At 32.2% G+C, this 21,104-nt stretch overlaps 1 long non-coding RNA gene across 1 annotated transcript; it reads right to left on the reverse strand.

The window, feature by feature from the left end:
• Positions 1 to 222: 222 nt before the first annotated feature.
• On the reverse strand, positions 223 to 18,012 carry LOC139521079 (uncharacterized). The gene is made up of 3 exons (XR_011663989.1): positions 17,580 to 18,012; positions 3,715 to 3,819; positions 223 to 1,227 (listed from the first exon to the last, which is right to left on the reverse strand). It is a non-coding gene; the product is annotated as an uncharacterized lncRNA (long non-coding RNA).
• Between the last annotated feature and the right edge of the window lie 3,092 nt (positions 18,013 to 21,104).

A 21,104-nucleotide genomic window follows, 5' to 3' on the forward strand; every position in this document is an offset into this window, starting at 1 on the left:
TACATAAGATGTACTGTATAGACCGTTATCTTTTTCAATTGAATTGTTTCATATTTTTTTTTTATGTCGGGGCCGTTTATAGATGAATAAACGGTATGGCTGTTTCTTATAATGTTGAAGGTCGTATGGTTGCCTTTAATTGCTCGCATTCACCTCATCTGAACTTTCGTGGATAACTGTCTCATTGGTAATCATACCAAATAGATCCAAACTTTCAAAAACTTTTTTTTTTAAAGTATTTATAATTTTATGAAAATGAGGAAAGTAATGATGTTTCATTTAGAAGAAATAACTTCACAGGTCTGCACGTGACATACTGATATATCTAATATTATTGATCTATAAAAATGGTAATATCTCATTGAGTAGAAGCAACCTTAGAGATAAACAGATGATGAATTTCTCCTAGTTTTTAAATTAATAAAAATGGTTTTTCATTGTTTAAAGAACAACAAAATCAAGCTCCATAAAATGCTTAATAAGTTTTATTGATCAGAACACAATTTGCACGTTCACCAACAAACAAAAAACACAAAAAACATTGAAAGCCAGAATATAACATATGAAATGTGACAATGTTTAAAATTGAGTGTGGAACACTAGAAGCATCAAGAAGTCTTTTTTTCTCACTTACAAATATGCTAAGATTTGATAAAAACATGGCAAAAACAGGAAAATAAAATGAATTTGAAATCAAGTTCAATATTTTATTTTGATGTCTTGATTAAATTATCTTTTAAGGGAAACCCCTTTTTAAACGAAAAGCGGTTAAAAACTGCATGAACCACACTTGAGACTTACGCGTTCATATTTAAATAATACTTGCAGGTCATCAAATTATTTAAAGTTTATAAAAAAATAAAAAGTTGAAAATACACAAAATCAGAAATTGTCTAATTGCAATGAATCCTTGTGTTAATATGTGTCATTTTGAAAGTTCTTTCTTCAAACTATCCCATATTAATTTCTGGCATTTAAAAAAAAATAGAACAATCCTACTTGAAAGAGACAAAAAGGTGTTCAGTTGTTGTTTTGTCAAGATTTTGGAATCAATGCACCACAGTCTGCTACTCCTGTCCAAAATCTATCACACCAATCGAAACAAACGTGTGTTGCTGTCACTTTTGCTAATTTTCTATTTACGGTAAATTCTCCTGACTGTCTGGTCTGGATTCAATAGCCATTGATCTGCTTAAAGATTATGTGGGTACTCATAGATAGTAAGGTCTAAAAAAGAAAACAAATTATGCTAAAGACCTATTTCAGAAAAGAAAAGATCATTTAAATAGTAAGAATAATACCATTCTTTGTAAATGCATTTTGTCGAGCCTTCGACTTTTGTCGAAAAAGCGAGACATAGCGATTATACATTCAGTCGTCGCCGTCCACAGATATTCTTATATTCAAAATATTTATAAGATATCTCGTATACTTTATTAGATATCTTATAAAGTATATAAGATATCTTATTAACTATATGAGAGATCTCATATAATATAGGGTTATTGCATGAATATTGGGGAATATTGTTCCGAGTAGAATTTTATATTGCACGAGCTTGCGAGTTCCACGAGGGGCAATATTCCCCAATATTCATGCAATAACCCTTTTATTGTATAACAATAAAATATTTGAGAGTAAAAATTGGTTTAAAATAAGATTTTGTCGTCTATGACGTCAGGAATTTTGAAGATTTATTGCACTAGTGGTTACTTTCTGTGGGAAATATTATTTTGCTATGCAATAATATAATATATCTCATATAATATAAAAATAAAATTATATAGAGATATCTAGAAATACAAATAAATAGCAAGACGGCTTGCCATAGATATATCTATAATTATCGCTTTATCAAAGCTACGCAAAGGCATTTTAAACAGAGACGGATTGAGAATGAAAATTTCTGGATCCGCCACTGTTAAATGCTGGAAACCCTTGATACATAATTGATAATGAAGTTTAGAAATACGCATTTTAAAAATCAGTGTTAAAAAGTCCAAGTTTGATATTAGAAAAGGTAACAGAAGAAACTAAACAAAATGACAATGATACATCAATTTAAAAATGACTACTAGCAGTTACTGACATAGATATTAGATGATGTGGTATGAGTGCCAATCAGACAACTCTCCATCCAAGTCACAATTTGATGCGTTTAATGAGAAAAAAGCAAAATAACAACATATTTGCAGTCTTGAGCCTTAATACAATTTGCATTTTGTAGTTTTACTAATTTTTTAAACATACAGGTTTTTTTAATCCTAATTTTGAGTAAAATTGAAAAAAGAAACCTTTAATTTGCTTCTCTGAAATGATTCTTTACAATGATATAGAATTATGATACTTAAACAAGAGATTGTCCTGTCATTATCCCAGATTCAGTACAAGGTTAATCACCTGATATGACCGGTCATCTTTTAAACACATGTGTTTTTTCTGATAATCTTAGCAACGTTATATATATAATAGTCCTTCTGTCTTTAGTATCAAACAGGATTCTACTTCGTCAAAATTATCTTCCCATTACGCCGGTTCATTTTCAATCGTAGAAAAGGAAGCTATTGTAGGGATGACGCGCTGCCAATTTTGCTCTTGAAAACCGATAAATTTATCCACATAGCACCATTACGATCCTTATATGTCAGTTGTATTTTAAAAGACAAATGTGTCTATTAGCTAATGAGCATAAGTTAATGATCTTGTCGGCATTGATTCAACTTTAAACTATTGTCTGATCGGTTGTCAGGTGGAATTTTCGAAAATTCTTAAACATTTAAAAAAATTCTAATTAAATATTTCGTGGAAGGGCAGACTAAAAATTTTCAGTGGTTGTAGATTATAAACCCTAGTTATCACACACACAATTTTTTTTTCTTCAAAGATATGCATTTTCATTATCCAACTTAAAAGACTGTTGTCAAGTACATTAAGTAAAAAAAAAATAGCTATTCGAACACACCTACTCTGTTTTTGCGATTCATTAGATAGGTACATGTATTTCACTTGACTCATATATTTCATCTTTTCGTACTGTGATTTTATTTTTATGTTACAAAGTCAACATGTAGCTTTGATATATAAAAATTAGATAGAATCTGAAGCGAGATGATATATCAAATACTCTTGCTTTGTACGTTTTAAAGACAAAATATACACCTCAAACACGACCTAACATAAAAAGGTGCTCTCGATTTTCTCTTTTCGATACAATTGTTAAACCATTTTTGGGAATTTTTTCTCGAGCCACATAAAGGAAGGGCAGACACGAAAATTACTGAACTAATAGATTGATATGTTCTCCGTCCGTGGTAATTTTTTTTTTTTTTTTAAATCGGAGGTTATGCATTTTCTACATCCAACTTGATAGATACCCATTTCGTCGACTTGATATCGAATTGTTCTGCGTTGGGTCTGCATTAATATGTAGATAAATTGAAAACTTATGCAAATGGTGTTTTTAAAATAAAGCACTTCGTTATTGAGAAGAAAATTGTCGTTGTGTTTGTTTGCATTAACTTTTAAAAATTTTGTTACTATAGTAAACATTGCAGTAAGCATTTATCGCCTTCTGTAACAAAGAGCTTCGATTTCAACTGGGTTTCCGCCTGGTATGATATATTTAAAGCTACAATAAAATGTGTCCCCTGACTGTTAGCAGTGATACCTTGATGTTATAAAGTATTGTTTGCAAATAAAATTTTGTAACCTCACCTTTTTTCTTTCAAATTCTGTATTTGAGGATCGCTGTTGATATTTCGAATTCACTGCACCCAGTCCACCAGAACTTTAAGTTATTCTTTTTCTTTGGTGATTCGTCTGTTTTAATACAAATTACACAGTTTTAAACAGTGTTTCACAATAAGTTAGAACAGTGCATACAACAAGTAATTGTATATATTTTTTTCTGTAAAAATGTATTGAAAAAACAGGATTGTCTTTGCCAATATGCAATCATACCACATCTTCTAATTGTATAGTTTGATCATATCTAAGCATATAAAGCAGGTATTGTCTATTTTCACCGTTTATATGTTTTTAAATGAAAATTAAAGAAAAAAAATCGTAATACTGCTTCACATTATTACTTCATTATAAAGGAGAGTACATTAATATGAAGCATTTTCAATAAGTTTTCCAAAAACGAATCGACCCTATAGGAGAAAGAATGTCATAACAACAATATACAATTCAAAATATAAAGAGCTAGCAAAATATCGTAACATTGAAAATTTATGTACTTTAAGTTGCTTTGAAGTACACATAACCAATAAGGATAGGCAGTGGAAATATATAAAGTTATAAGTATTAATTCACCCACAATTATGCTTATTATATCTGTACTCATCATATTGACCACTTCTCATTTGAGTACCAGAGAGATATATAAAATTGCACAAAAAAACTGGCAAATAAATGGCAGTAAGCTTTAGAAATTATCTCATTTAAACTAAGTACAAGTATGGTTACTGACTGGATCGAACCTTATTTTGGTAAATAAATTACTTAATCATGTTAACAAATATTTTCTTATAGTCTGAGGGTGAAACAAACAATTTTTTTTTTCTCAGAATCAAAAACAAATTATTTTTTTCTCCAAAAACTGGAAACAAACTTTTTTTTCCAAAAAAAACAATAGCCCCCCCCCCCCCCCCCCCCAGAAAATCAAATGGTTGCTGCCTAACATGTTTCCGCAGATAGATAAACTTATATATAACATCCCAAACTGTTTTAATAACTGCAAGAAATTAATAAAACTGGGCACTTATTGTACTAAGTTATCATGCTAAGTAAATGTAAAGTTTAATAGAATATCCTTTTTGAATGTCAAATAGGCTTCAGACACTTTATTCGTGGTCAAGGGATATAGATCTCAAGTACTGTTTTGTTATATGTGTTTAATTTTTAAATGGTCCTATCAGTTGCATATTACTACCCGTAAATAAGAAGTACGTAAGTCATTATTCGTGTTATTTTCTATCTTCTTATGTCTATATTATGGTAAATAAAACCATGGTCATATAACTAACATATGACAAAATGAATCATGCCAAAGGAATACAGTTAAAATAAATTTGCCCATCAACCAATGTTTTACTAAAGATCTCTAAAAGTTAAGAGTGTTGTCTGTCAATATAAATATGAAAATTTCAATCGACTAGTATTGCCGACTTGAGTATTATGACATAATTCTGCAACATCTTAAAATCCGAAGTGATCACATGTACCAAATGCCTGTACCAAGTCAGGAATATGACAGTTGTTATCCATTCGTTTGATGTGTTTGGACTTTTGATTTTGCCTTTTGCCTTTTGATTTTTGATTTTCCTTTTTGAATTTTCCTCGGAGTATTTTTGTGTTTTTACTTTTTTTTTTTTATAGATCCAGCGCGGCTGTATAAAACAATGTCAGAAAAACATTTTCATATTCTAATTGAACTTGGGCAAACCTCGGTTTTTCATAATCATATTTTAAATATCAACACAATTTGGTTTTTTTTTCTCTTCATATTTACTATACTATAAAAATATTAATTTTCGCGAACCATTTAGGTCACGGAAATTCCAAAATATGGCATCAGTAAGGAGAGTTGTACAAACAATGAAAACCCTTTCATTCAAAAGGTAAATTTCCATGTTTGCTGGTCACTTGACTAGAAACTGCATTCAGTGATATTGTTTGTCTCAATTTACGCCTGAATTTCAGATTTTTCCGAATTACCAATCACTAAAATAAATGTTATTTAATACGTATTAAATACATGTAGCATTGTATGTAACTATCATATTCATGTTTTTATTTGACATTATGAAAGTACTATTGAGATCCAGGATTCTGACTTGAATAAACAGTGTTTGTAACACACATGGTTTTATCCGTTTCTTTCCCTTCCCTTAAAAGTATCTTTCAGTTTGAAACTACCTGACAATCATACCGAGTTCACACCTAATTTGAATTGGATTGACATTAACTAATTTGAATTAGTTTAATTCACATTTGAAACGGTTTACATTAACAAACACATAGTTCAAATGCGAATCGAATGCAAGTGAATTGTTTGTCTATCTATGGTCAACATGTTGGGGTATGACTATACCGCTTTTACCAATTTTAAGAAACATTGTTGAATTTTATTTATGGAAGCTTACTTTTCATTTATATAAATTTAAGATTAATATTTCTGAGGTTATGTATTGTCTCTACTTATAAAAGGGGAGGATTCCAAGTTATTTAATATATTTAATTAAATTGTATTCAGGCGCATAGCTCCCTATATGCCAACACGCAACTGCGTGCATATCAATTCAGCATGCAAAAAAAATGTCAAAATAAAAATTTATAGCATTCGGCATGCAAAAAAAAATGTCAAAATAAAAATTTATAGCATTCAGTATGCAAAAAAAAAAATATCAAAATAAAAATTTAAAGGAAACACAAATATGTTCTTTATAATAAAAAAATCATTTGAAAATTGTATGTTTTTCGAATATCATAAAAACAGTTGTGAAAATGAATAATAAGTCCCTTGCTTTAATGAAAAATCTTGCTTCAATAGTGCAGAAAATGAATAATTTGTCCTCTTAGATTACAAAAATAAATAACCGATCAAAAACAAATCCACCTGCCCCTCCCCCAGAATATCAAATGGTCGACCCCTAAGTCTATAGGATTTTTTTCTGCGACAAGTGCCTCAAACCATGTATTAAGATTTTTGGATAAAGGACCACAATAGGTAAAAGTCCAATTTAATATTAAATGTTTTAAGTTCTTAGACTACATTCATTCTGTGTCAGAAACCTATTCTGTTTTGACTATTTGATCACAATCCAAATTCAGAGCTGTATCAGACTTTAATGTTGTGTCCATACTTGCCCCAACTGTTCAGGGTTCGGCCTCTGCTGTAGTATCAAGCTGCGCCCTGTGGAGCATCTAGTTTATTTGAAGGGAAGATGTTCCCGACCTGTTTATTAGTGGAATTGTGAATCAGGCCATTTCTCTTCTCAATTGTATTAATGTATACTTTTCATGTTGGGACAGTTTCCCTCATTTTTGAAGGCTGTATGGTTGCCTATAATTGCTTTGTCATTTGAACATTTGTTGGTAGTTGTCTTATTGGCAATCTTATTACATATTTTAATTTTTATACGTATCCATCCTTCAGAAAAGTTGTTCCAAATGTAATGAATCCCCTCCAGGCTTGCCTTTATCTTCATTGGAACAATTTTTGGAATACGATTGCTTTCAAGCAATCTGTAGACTTATACTGGTGGCTCAGAGCATTGCCCTCACGTCAATCGTTTTATTCTAAACATTAAGGAACATCTCAGATTCTTATGATTGTCTTGCTTTAAAGGTAAAAACAAACAAAGGGATTGAACTTTAACAACTTTCCTATAATGTTCTTTTCATAATCTTCATGTTTGATAATTCCCTTGACTTATATGCGTGTTTTTAACAACACGGAAAATCAGAATTACGCAGTATTTATATTTAGTGTTTTTCTAAATTTAGAAACACGTTAGAGGGAATTCCCAGTTTGATAAAATGCGAGAGTTCTCTGAATTCCGATAAATCAATTTCTGTCATATAAGAACTGAAGTGGAGTTTTTCTTATATTTTACCTTTATGAAACTGATATTTGAGATTGTACTTCCATAAAGAAATAGAGAACTATCTAGGTCGTTTAATAAACATTTAATATACGTTCTTGCTCCAGGTTTTTTTTGGAAATTATGCGCATGCGTATAGTTTTCTTGACTTTGAGGGGTTTTCGATTGAATGGTTGCTCTGGATTCCCCACTCAATTAATTAATTTTAAACTCATGGGATCTTTTCTATGTATGTCTGCTATTGAAGGTTATTATTGTTGCATAATTTTAAATCATATGCATCATTTAAATGAAAATAAATATAGTCCACATCGTAGAACACCCCTTCAGGCAAAATGGAGTCTTCCATATTATTGTTTCCAATTGTCTCCCTTCTGGAAGTAACTTCCGTGAATTCTGAATTAAAACAATACGTCGAGTATTAGCTCGTTCTGTCAATAAAGTGTATTATATTAAAAATGATCGAAATTTAAACCGATAAATGTGTACGGAAAGGAGTCATGATCACTGACCGAAAGGAAATTAAATATTTAAAGAGTTAGGAATGGGGTTCCTCCTAGAATTAACGTAGGAAAATAGGTGATAAGATACGAAGTGAAATACCTTCTCTCACTCTGAGTCTCAGTGACTGCTGTGGAAAGTAAACTTGAAATTGATAGTACAAAAATAAAACACAATAGGCCTAATCGCATTGTTCATACACTTTTATCCGGGATTGGCTATTTTGTAACTATTTTACATGTGCAGTTGAATTAGTTTTGAAAATAATATTATCCAGCTACATGTATACATGTACATGTGTCAACGAAACAACGGCAATTGTATCCGTCAGAGCAATCTGCTCTTTGACTTTTTTGGGGGGAGGGTTCCAAACCTGTTGTTTATAAGTTGCAAATCAGGCCATTACATTAATTGTTGCTTACTTAACATGTCTAGACTGTTTTTTTCTCACTTATTGAGGCTGTATGGTTGCCTATAATTACTTTGTTATTTTAACCTCTGGAAAGCTGTCTCATTGGAAATTATACAACATATATACAGATTTTTATATGGATTGTAGACCTGAAAAAGATTTTCAAAGTTGAATATGCTGCAAACTTCAAACAACCTACTACTTATTTACCATGCATGTCTATCATGAAACTTTTGATCAGAACTATATATAAGTGATTTCACCATTTCTTCATATGTGTACCACTATCAATCAACAGAACAAATGCAAATTATTTTTTTAATATTTGCATATGGTTTCCTTTAATTTCTCACATCTATTTTATTTGAATTTAGGGAAATAAGTATTATGTATATAAACAAATCTCATGTCGATATATAACATGTACAACAATCAAACATCAACCCACACCAAACTGGCTGTAGTTGAAAAACATCAAAAGGGAAAATACAGTGAAATCTGGAGAATTTATATTATCACATATACATGCATTTGAAATATATTTAAAATATTTTTTTCAAAATTTTTAGTTTTAGGTTCCACCTAGCTACCATATTAGAAAACTGGGATTTAAATGCTAGTCTATTTGAGGGATATTTCCAGTGGCGAATCCAGAAATTTTCATAAGTGCGGGCCCACTGACTGCCTAAGAGAGGGCCCACTCTGATCATGCTCCAGTGGTCCTCTAAATAATCAACCATATTTTTCCAGACAGGGGGGGGGGGGGGGGGGCTCTTAATTCGCCTTTGATTTCATTGGTTGTAATTTTATTTTATCATGAATTAGATTTGAACAGGACTTGGGGAATGAAGGTAAAGACTGAATGTCAGTTTTAGTCTTATATATGTACTTTAATTTTAGTCTTACATGTATTTATGTGTACATATATCACTGATTCAGTGGCGATGGTGGATAGCTATATATAGACACTGACAAGTCTTGGATAACATTTTATAGTTTTGAATGTTTCTTCATCAGTTTACTAAAATTAGGTGGAGGTATGTTTTTATTTCCAACAGAGGGCACTCATGCTCAACCTATATCAGTTTGTGCATGAAGAGAGGGATAGTTGCCAGACACTGAAGGATTATACCTCAAATTTGTGAAAGTTTTAACCTATGCATATATTCTTTAAATACGATAAAAAAAAAATCATGTCTTTTTCAGGACTTCTGATCCAACCATGTAGAATGGCATGTTATTGAGATATGGTTCTGGTTGATGGATGTTCACGAAGGACCTGTAGTACAAAGTATATCACTGGATTGAGCTCTCTGTCTAAGTGTATTATTAAAGTGCTTTGCTTTGAGCTCGGTTCATTGTTATGCAATTCATTCTTTGTGAAGTAAAGATTTTACAGACAACTCTCATGTACAAGGATGTCTCCATGTATTATCATTTCTATGTACAATGTAAGTAACAGGGAGATAAAAGCATTTTATTTTTTGTTTGAACCAAACATTATTTGTCCATTGACCAAATTTGTTTTGCTTTCACCAGCTTTGAAGGAGATATTATCAAAGAATTGATAGAAAACAGCACAGAAGCTTACTTTCTAGCTCATCAGGCCCAAGCATCATGTTAGGCATTGTCATTACTAAAATCCAATAAATTTCTTCTAATCTGAGGATCAATTCAACATTTTAAAGTGTTTTACTAATGATACTGACAAGCCACCACAAAGATATACTGAGTGCCAATGAAAACGCAACACTTTTGTTTTTCAAAAAAGTCTGATAATTTTTATTTATTTTATATTAGAACTTTGTAAAGTTGGTTGAAAATGACTTAAAGACAATTGTTGACAACTTTACGGTTGGGTGATTTTTGGAACAAATGCGAAGTAAGGGTTATTTTGAACGGACATAAACCGAGTTCACCGCTTTTCAATATACGCACCATTTTCACGATTTTGTCATTTAAAGCTTGGCTAATGTCATGAATTTTCCCGCCCTTATTGTAAGGAAACTGCAATAAACATCTGAGTAAATGCCAGGACTTTCTGACAACCAGCGACATGCAGTTTCCGGCATGATCCAATGAAGCCTTTCACAGCATACAATTTCGAGAAGACTGTAGCCTCTACAATAACCCAAATCATCCACAAATTCAACAAAAATGGATCAGTTAATGATAAGCCACATCCCGGGTTCAAAAAGCAAGAAACGCTCAGCAAAACCGATACATTTGGTCTTTAACATATCCGATATCGACTCTGATGGATGTCCAAAGGTCACGAGAGTTCAATGGTAGTCAAGGTAGATCCTCTGAAGCAATTTCAGTAAAGCACCATTTGCGCAGAAATTCAACAGTTAAAGAACACCACAGCCGACATCTTAATGGCCGTCTGGCGTAAACATCGAATTCTGTAGACCAAAAATCATTCATTATGTACCAAAAATCGTCAGTGGTGGTTACATAGACGTTTGGCACCCGCCGTGGCCAAAAGTCATGCGTTTCGCCAGATTTAGGTCCGATAGAGCAAATTTTGCATCAGATTTGACATGGTTTAGACGATGAAAACCACCACCAATATCAAAAAGTCAGCTTGAGTTTGCTTTGCGGGACAAGTGGAATAACATTCCTCGTGATCACATTAAACGTCCGGGATGATCAATTCCGCGGCGCTGCACAACAGGGTTGTAACATTTTTTGTTAGGACTGTGATTTGATGATTCGACATTGGATGTTTCGTTTATCTATTGCGCCCGAAAGATGACAATGAAACATTTTTGTTTCATATCGATCTATTGTTAGAATTGTTAATTTTCAAGAACAATTCATTTTGAAAGATCATGATTTCTAATATAAATTTTATTTTTGAAAAACCAAGTGTTGCGTTTTCATTGGCACTCAGTATATATAAATAGAACCATACAAATAGTTAGCAAATACATATAAAAAAAGATGTGATATGATTGCCAATGAGACAATTCTCCACAACAGACCAAAATGACATAGAAATTAACAATTACAGGTCGCCACACACCCTTCAACAATGAGCAAAGCTAATGCAGCATAGTCGGCTATAAAAGGTCTCAAAATGACAATGTGAAACAATTCAAAGGAGAAAAATAACGCTTATTTATGTACAAAAAATAAAGAAAAAACGAATATGTAACGGCTAAACAAACGACAACCACTGAATTACAGGCTCCTTATATCATGTTCTCAGATATCATCTCCCAATTTAAAAAAATCACGAAAAATTGAACCTATTATGTGTTGCTCTCCTAGCTATAAAATGTATCCAAAATCAAAGATGTGGAACATATTCTATCATAATCATTTGGTAACTAATGCAATTAGTGTCTCTTCCATGCCTGTCTTGAACATAAAACCTAAACTACATATAAAATAAACAATACTCCTAATGCTCCGGTTGGTTGTCATCGTGCAACACAGTTAATAACACATATAGGAAAATCATAGAACTACATTTATCATAAAACACTGTCAAACATTCAAACATACTATCCACACTCATCTGTGTCCACACTTGTAAAGTAAATCATATATATAAATAGGTTATTATAATAAACATACGAAAGCTCTCTCACAGTAAAACGATCTACGTTTAATGCTGCTTCAAACTTTCTTATGCAAGGAATTTCCATTTATTGAGAAACAGTAATTGGTGATAAATTAATATACTGAACCATCTTTTTTTCTTGTGATTTGTTAATGTTATTATCTGATCAGTAATTATACAAAAAACAAAAGATGGTAGGAACTCCCTTTAATTTAATCCATTGTAGTCCTAATTATCATGGAAAGCTTTACCAATCTATGTTACCCATGTTTATTTTTGAGAACAGTAATAATCAGAAAACCACATCTTCCTATGTCTATTATAACATGTTTTCAAATTTATCAATATTAACATATCATTCAAAAATGTAAAGTAAAACACAATGCATTTGTTAATTATGTTTATAATAATTATTTTGTTACTTCTGCATGTGTATATACATTATCAAAATCTACAGAAAAATATTAACTTTCTTTAAAATTGAAAAATAGATATCAATTGAAAGAATTTCATATGAAGGAATTTCTGAAGAAACGTTAAATAGCAAACTACTGTAAACAAATAAAACAGATATAGTGGCTTAAGTTCAGGAGACATCAAAGTTTATTACAGACAGGAGGAAATCTGTGTCCTTCAGTATCTCACATGATAAAGATTCTGTAAATTTTTATTATTTAAACTATACTGATTGAAATAAATTTAGCAACAAATAATTCTTATTTCATATTTGATATTTAAAAGATAAGCAACTTTAATGTATGTAACAAAGAACACAAACCAGATGGTGCATTTGTTATTTTGGAAAAACACAATTATATTGGTTTTTAATTGAAATATATGTTTCTAAATATTTTTACTCATTAGCAATTCACGTATTCAGCATCCATTACTGTCTCTTGAAAGTGTACACATCTCAAATGCCAGAGATTGTAGGTTTGATTAACCCTGCTGGGTAAAGCATGTGACTTGAAACTCTGCAAAACCTGCTGCTTTTGAAGTAAAATAGGTCTTGGGTAGGATGACATGTCTTACTTTGAAGTATTATCTTGTGAACTAGCATTGCTAGATATGTCAAAATGTGTTAGTGTAAGACAATGCTGAATTCATATCTCATTACCATGTTATTGTCTTGATATGATTGTAATATTTGCTACTGGACATTAAATAACAATCCGTCATTATCATAAATAAAACATTCAGCATGAGCAATAAATCTGCTCTGTTCATATTATCAATTTCTGATAAAAAAAAAAAACATAGAAAAAATTGAAAATTACCCGATAAAATCATTGTTATACATTTGCCTATTGTTTTGTAATTTTACTCATCAGATTCAATTTTTTTTAGCTAGAATTATGTGCCATGTCTACATACTTATTTGGCAGATGAACTTATCCACTCTAAAAGTCTATTTCTTAACCTTATATGATGTTTTATTAGATAATAAAAAAATACATATGAAATACACAGCAATCTGACTCCCACAAGAATAAAAATAAACAGAGATTGTTACATGAATATGTGGTTGATGGAGAGAACATATTCTGATAAAACAACTTATATTTATTAATATGCTTACAATATAAACTACATGTGTTCTTCAATTTCATAATGGTTCATTTGGCAATATTCTTTTTGGTGTGTCCTTTGGGTCCTATCTATATTATTTCTGAAACTTTTTTCAAATCTTCATTGATGTTGTTTTGGACCTTGTGCCAACTAGATTCCGTAATATTCCAATTCGTATAGTTTGGCCTTTGTAGTGTCTCGACCTCCTTCTGCACCAACACAACCTAAATAGATAGTTCCTGATGTAGAGAGAGCAAGGGTGCTTGGAAATATGATTCCTATGTCACGGAGATTGTAGTAGGTTATACTTTGTCCTTTGTCAGTCAGGATATGCAATAAATTATTGTACATATCTGCAACAACAATATTATCTGATGGTGTTGTAAGCATACCTGAAGGTCTTAATGGATCCTTATCAGTGTTGACATCAGGGTGACCGGTGTAAGTCCCTAATATATCTCCTCCTGGTGATAACACTACTACTCTTCCTCTTTCTTCATTATCGAACTTATCCACCACACAGATGTTACCAGTACTGATAGTAGTTACACATGCAGGGTAGGTGAATAATCGTTTATCATGATTATCATGTTCATATTCCTTGAGTTTTTTCCCTTCCTGATCCATCACCACCACTACACGTCTTCCAGTGAGAGTATCTCCATACCCGGCTCCTATAATAACTCGGTGATCACTGGTCACATAAATACTATATGGAGCAAAGGGTGTTACATCATACCTGGAATCTGTTATCTGACCTGTCATGGTGTTGATAAGATTGATTTTAGTCCCACATGTTACAAGAATGTTATTCGAATGAGTTTTTGCAATTCCATATATCTCAGTGTTTAAACTTGTTTCAACTTCAGTTCTGTTCTTCCAAAGTTTGACATGTTGTACAATTGATCTCTCACCATCTGCCATCCACATAGAACCATCAGAACATACTGCTATATAATGAACAGACCTCAGGTCTGTTGTATATTCTTTGGATATTTCAAATTTAATCTTTCTCTTCTTTTTTGGCTTCATTTCTTCCTTGCCTTTATTATAGTCTTCTTCCTCAATTAACTCGTGTCCATTATGAACTTTAGCTACACACTTTGGACAGATAAATGTTTTGCAGGTTTGACAGAAAAGGCAGCATGCTTGTCCGGTATGGTTTTCACACTTAATTTCAGCGAAAGTAACATGGTTTCCTATATCCTTAATATCTGTTATCTGATGATCTTTAGCAATCCGTAAGTGCACTCTATCCAAGCATTCACTGCACATTAAGAGATCACACTCAATGCATTTAAACTGGATCTTATTTTGACCTTTGCAAATTTCACATCCTACTGGAATTTGTCCTTTTGGTAAAGATCTTTCAAAGGCCATTTTACAAATTAAAGATGTCTGTCTGGTTTACTTCCTTGTGAATACTGTTTATAAATAGCACTATATACATTATCTCAACTATTTTATGTAAATATACAGTGTCAATATTGTGAGCGGTTCAAAGTTCAAAATAAATCATTATTTAATGTTTGTTAATTTAAATGATAAAAACAGCTTATATTGAAGACATATTTTCAACGTAAATGTATATAAGTATGAAGTTATATGAATAAAACAAAACACTTTGTATAGCAATTGAGACAGTATTTAAAACACAATATCAAAAGAAATGAACATATATATTTTTTAAATCTTATGAATCATAATTTGTGATAGGAAACCATGTTTAGTCCATGATTATGCCTGTAACATGTCCACAAGCTTATACACTTTTCATTTTTCTGAGAAATATCTTAGGCTTAATAAATTGTTCATAGGAAAACGTTGACTCCTTAAATAAAACACTTTAATTCTGTGTCATAAGGCAGACAACTCAAAAATAAATTATACTCTAAAAATTAAAAGACCAGGATGATTTATACTTTAAAAGTTCCATTTAACTAAACTGATATCTCATCGGCAGAGCAGATTATGCTAATCAGTGTATTGCGTACAAATCAATATAGCAATGCATGGACAGATCATTGAAAAGTCTCTTTTATTGTAGAACTGTTTTTTTTTAGTTTTCTCATTGTCTAACGGCATAGGAATCCTCTTTGATAAATCATTATATTTACCGCATGCTTAATGGCAATGTTAAATAAACCGCTAAAATGACATTACATGAAAGGAAAACAGTTTAAAAAAACAAGAGAACTCACGACAGAGAAATACATAAAAAAAATACAATATTATATTTAAACATGTTAACCACAGAATAACAACGAATATCTAAAGAAAATTTATGACAGTATCCATAACAACATAATAGAATTACGACCTCCTGCTTGGGGCAAACTTATTAAAAAGATCACACCTACCAGATAGTTTTAAATTCTAAATAAAATTCATGTTAGGAAACTCCGACTCCTCTTTATTTACCCGTAAATCCGCTTGAATTTAATATAATTTGACTCCGTTAATTGTATGTTTTCTTTGTTATTTACTCATTTTAAAATCGTGCAACGGAGTTAACGGAGATATATTTTATATATAAACAAGAACATTGATAATATTAATAAGATGTTAACAGATAATAAAATGATGTAACATGATACAAATGGATTATTAAAGGATATATTATTCAGTTGAGTTTGTGTTTTATTCTAATGTTAGTGTATCATAAGTATCCGCGGAGGTAGATAAACTCGATGAACAACGTTTTGTGATGGAGGCAACGAAATGTGCGGACAAGCTGAAGATGTAATTCGAAAAATTAGAAATTCAAAGTGGGAAACTTGCTAGTGCTTTGGAAGATGAAGGGGAAGTCATATATCAATCAATCTTGACTGAGGACCAGAGCTCGAGCCCTCTATGTGAACAACAAAATCAACCTCCAGCAGCAAGACCGAAAATAAAACCAGGTCGAAGGGAAACGAACAAATCCTCGCATACATCAGTGAGGCTTACAACAGAAATTCCCGTGGTCAATTACAAATCACCAGTTTCATTCACGGTCCAAATCAGTCTACACGTAGAAACCAACATCAAGATACTCCAGTCAAAACTTCAAACAAAAGTGGTTTAGAGAAGTCTCCAGTGACGCCTCCAAAGAAACTACATGACGGTGCCAGTAAGAACACAAGTAAAAAATCAAAAAACAACAAAAATTTAACTTAAAGTTCTGTAGATATCATATAAATTGAACATTGAAATTAACACTAAACTATTATAATTTAGTTAATATTATTTTTTATCATATAAAAAAAAATTAAAAAAATATGTCACTGTATATTACACTTTTCACTCTTTCTTTTCTCATTGCTGGTATATATTTAGAATGTAGTCCGCTGTATTCTAATTTTCTGATTTTGGCAAGTGATACCTATCACGGATTAAAAAGTAAAGAAACTGTAAAATACAAAGCATTTAATTGGTACCAAACAGCTTATTTTTTACAATCATTAACAAGTAAACTGTCAAATGTTTCTAGTAAAGCTACATTGGAAAAAATCCAATTTATATCAATCTGTTCATATGTCTTCATTCAAAACAAGTCAGGACAGTCAGAGAGGTCTTCTTATCCTAAAAATAAAAATAAATATATTTTACCATGTATGTTTATAAAATATTGTTATAAACATTATTTACAAAGATAACAATCATGACAATTATGACATTGTCAATAGTAAAAATTGTATAAACTATGAAATAAAAATTTAACTTTCAAATGTAAAAGAAAAACCAATAGCTTATGCTTATTCATAAGACAATTAAATCATAGATAAATGTCCTAGAACAGAGAAAAGTGATAAAAATAAAACAACGGGAAAGATGTCTATTTATAGTCTCGTACTCTGTGAAGGTCAACTTCAGTGTGACCTAATTGTATCAATCAACGAGAATTTATTTCTATGGATTAAAAAGTATATCTTACCAGAACTCTCGTAGGTATACACGTTAGCTTCAGACTCTTCTTCCTTTAAAACGAAATCCCATCAGTCTCATTTTCCTTTTCTAAGGGACTCCATCTTTCTCTTCCTTTGACCAAAGTACACAACAGAATGACCTCGTTTCACTTTACAGTACTGCGTGTATTACAAAACACGCGACATAATCCATCACTGGCAACACAATAATCCCAAATTATTATTGTACCGCGAAAGTTCTACTACACTGACTTTAAAGACGTAAGAATAAACATGATAACCATACGGTGTATTCAATATAATACTTCCTTCCGAGTCTTGGGTCAATCAAAGAGGTAACATTAGAAGGATATAACACCCAATTAGCATCTCTAGCAATAAAATATGATAAGAAAAAGAAAAGAACCAGCATGTGTATTACCCACTGGATATAACCATTATGAACATACGGTGGTCCTTATTTTCGAAAAATTATACGTTTCAATATGTTAAATTAATGTTGAAAGTAAAAATGTATATTGTAAACGTAAATTCATATCATGATATTAACTTCTTTTCACTTTAAACTGCAAGGTTTTATGTAACGTAACCTCAACTTTTGAGAGTGGTTTAATAACATCAACAGAAGGGAAAAAAACTTTACTTGAAAGACAGTCTATATTGAAAGCTCGGGAAAGGGGGGGGGGGGGGGTCCAAGCTTTTTTTGGCAGGGGTGAGCAGCTGATACATCAAGTACCCTATATATTTTGTTTATTAAAAATATATACCTTGTCATATATCAACGAACAAAAAAAAAAAAACCTTTTGAGATATTTGGATATTTTTCATCTTCTGGTACATTAGTATTTATAATTTGTTTTGGGTCCCACTTATCTTCACGTTTTTGTTTAGAAGCAACGCAGTTGCAATAATCACAATTAATTTAATAAATTCGTCACATCTTAAACACTTTCCTCTATTTGCCCCTTTTATATCTTTCATTAAAAAGAAATTTTAATTTCAAAAGACAATAAAAGATGTTTGGTCAGATAAGTATAGTAACACTCCAGAGAGAAACACTTTCACTGAGTTTTATATTAATGAAAAACTGATCAAAAGTTACATTGCCGTTCCATCTCATAGCTCACACTATGGAATTTCTTTAAATAATTGTTATCATGTTTCATGTAAACAAACCTTTGAATGTTAATTAGGTGCAAATGTCAAAATGATGAGATTTATAGCATCTGTATCTAGCATTAGCGGAAATACTACATAGGTCTAAATATAAATGGTTTGACAAATAGTTGATGCATTTACGACTGTGGTTTAACCGCATCACAAAAAAATAAGGACATCTGATTAGTTTCAGATACTTATGATATAATCAAGCAAGTAAAAATATCAACCTATTGATATATTTAATCTGAATTTAATTTCTCACCCTTTTCATATATCATGCCGATGGAGCATGAAAAAGTGACCTATTCCAGGGGATCATCCCTACCACTCATTACATAGCATTTGTAATGAGTGGTAGTAAGTGACCCCCCCCCCCCCCACCCCGAGATTGAAAGTAAAGTTGGGTTTGATGGTTTTCATTGGTGTCTGGAATTTTTTTTTTAATATATCCCCCTATATATAGTGCCTGTGATAGTTTGAACTGAAATCGTGACAAAACCGCATAAAAGTTTTACATATATAGTATTGTTAAATTTGTATTATGCATGAGAGGGGGGTGTGTGGTTTATACCCCCGTCACACTTGGTCACGGTCGCACTATGATCCCAAATGCAAATTTTGACGATCGTAGTGCAATCGTGTAGATCAAAGTAAAGTCGTGGTATATGTTTGTGGTGATCATGAATGATCAATGAAGTCTTTTTGATCGTGCTGAGCAAGGACCAACTTTGAACATGTCGTGATGCGGTCGTGGCGAAATCAGGTCGCGGTAGAAATGATAGGGAGAGTGTAGTTAGGTCGTGGTAAAATCATAAAATAACTGTACTAACGTAGCAAGAGCGTAGCAAAAGCACGATTATTGTCGAAGAGACTGCGCTACGATTTCACAGCGACTATGTTACGACCATCATGTTCTCATTGCGACCCAACCACGCTTCTACTTCGACTGTTCCACGTTCATACCACGCTGTTCAAGCTTATATTACGATAATAGTACGCCGTCATGCCATCCTCATCACGCTCTTCTTACGAACTGACTACGTTCATATTACGACCCACTGTCGTTCACTAAAACATCGTCATTTAATTTTAACGGACCAGCAATTAATATAGGTTGATTCAGGTTGGATTGGTCAGTCGACCTGTCTACTGGATCATGCAGGAATTGACCAGAGGTCATCATCTGCCTCTACTTCTACCCCTACTACCACGCCCATGAGTCGTGGTAGATTATGGTGGCATTACTATGTTGTTTCCGAGAAATCTACGTATAAATGAATAATAGAAGGAATAGAACAGTAGTTTTATGGTACATGATATTGACGTTATTGCTGAGAGCGTAGTAGGACTGCAGTATGAACGTGCATGGTATACAAACGTGTAGGTCAAGCTATACATAGTCATGTAAAGTTTCAAAAAAAAAAATCGCATTGCAATTCCTGAGGTATGAAATTGTCTTACTCGCTTGACCATTCAGCCTTTCAAATAGTCAGAAAAATACTCCCTCAAATGTACGGGTATATATGTAATATGTGACTCCTTTTTCTCCGGTTTGATATTCGAAATACATATTCCTGCACATTTGTATTTGCACTTTCTGCACATGCTGCGAGTGCACAAATATATGCTTATCCTATCGATTCTTTGTGAAATCTATGCACTAAATACCTTTTATTTGACAATATAATATTGGTGACAACTACGAGGAGGGTGGCATAAAATGCTTACAGCGATAGCGGCAATCGACAGCAAGCTTCATGTCATTTACAGACCACACTCGGAGCCTTGGGCATAATTTTACTCCACATACCGGTATTCTATACCTACGCAGGTTTCTGTGTACAATAGAAATCGTTAAATTCACCCGCAGTAGTTTTTATAGGACCACAGGATGATGCTCAACATTCTTATTTATTGCCTTCAGTTAACGAAGTTCACCCAGGATTTGTTTCATTTTAAGAAAAAAAGATACCGCAAGTCGTTCTCCTTTCTTCGTGTAGACCAAGAGCAGAAAGAATATTATACAAACAATTAACTTGTGATTATCGTTTGGGATTCGGGTATACGCGGAACACTCTATTACAACCGCTTTAAAACTTTCAAAGTAGATAGATACGTGCATAGAGAAACCCCCTAAACAAAAACCCCGTATGTACAGGTTGAGCGGATTTAGTAGAGATTGCTTGATTGTTATATGTATTTCATCCAGTGACAAGTATTTCATGCATTTTCAGGTTTTCATGACGAGGTTCATCTTGTGTTTTACACCATTGTTATAGTTTAAGTAGATGATGGACTTGCAAACATGATTTACCCAAGCGCATTACTAGTATGTACTTGTGACCCCAAAGGCTGAATGGGGAATAGTTATG

This window comes from Mytilus edulis, chromosome 4, assembly GCF_963676685.1.
Source record: "Mytilus edulis chromosome 4, xbMytEdul2.2, whole genome shotgun sequence".
Classification (NCBI taxonomy): domain Eukaryota; kingdom Metazoa; phylum Mollusca; class Bivalvia; order Mytilida; family Mytilidae; genus Mytilus; species Mytilus edulis.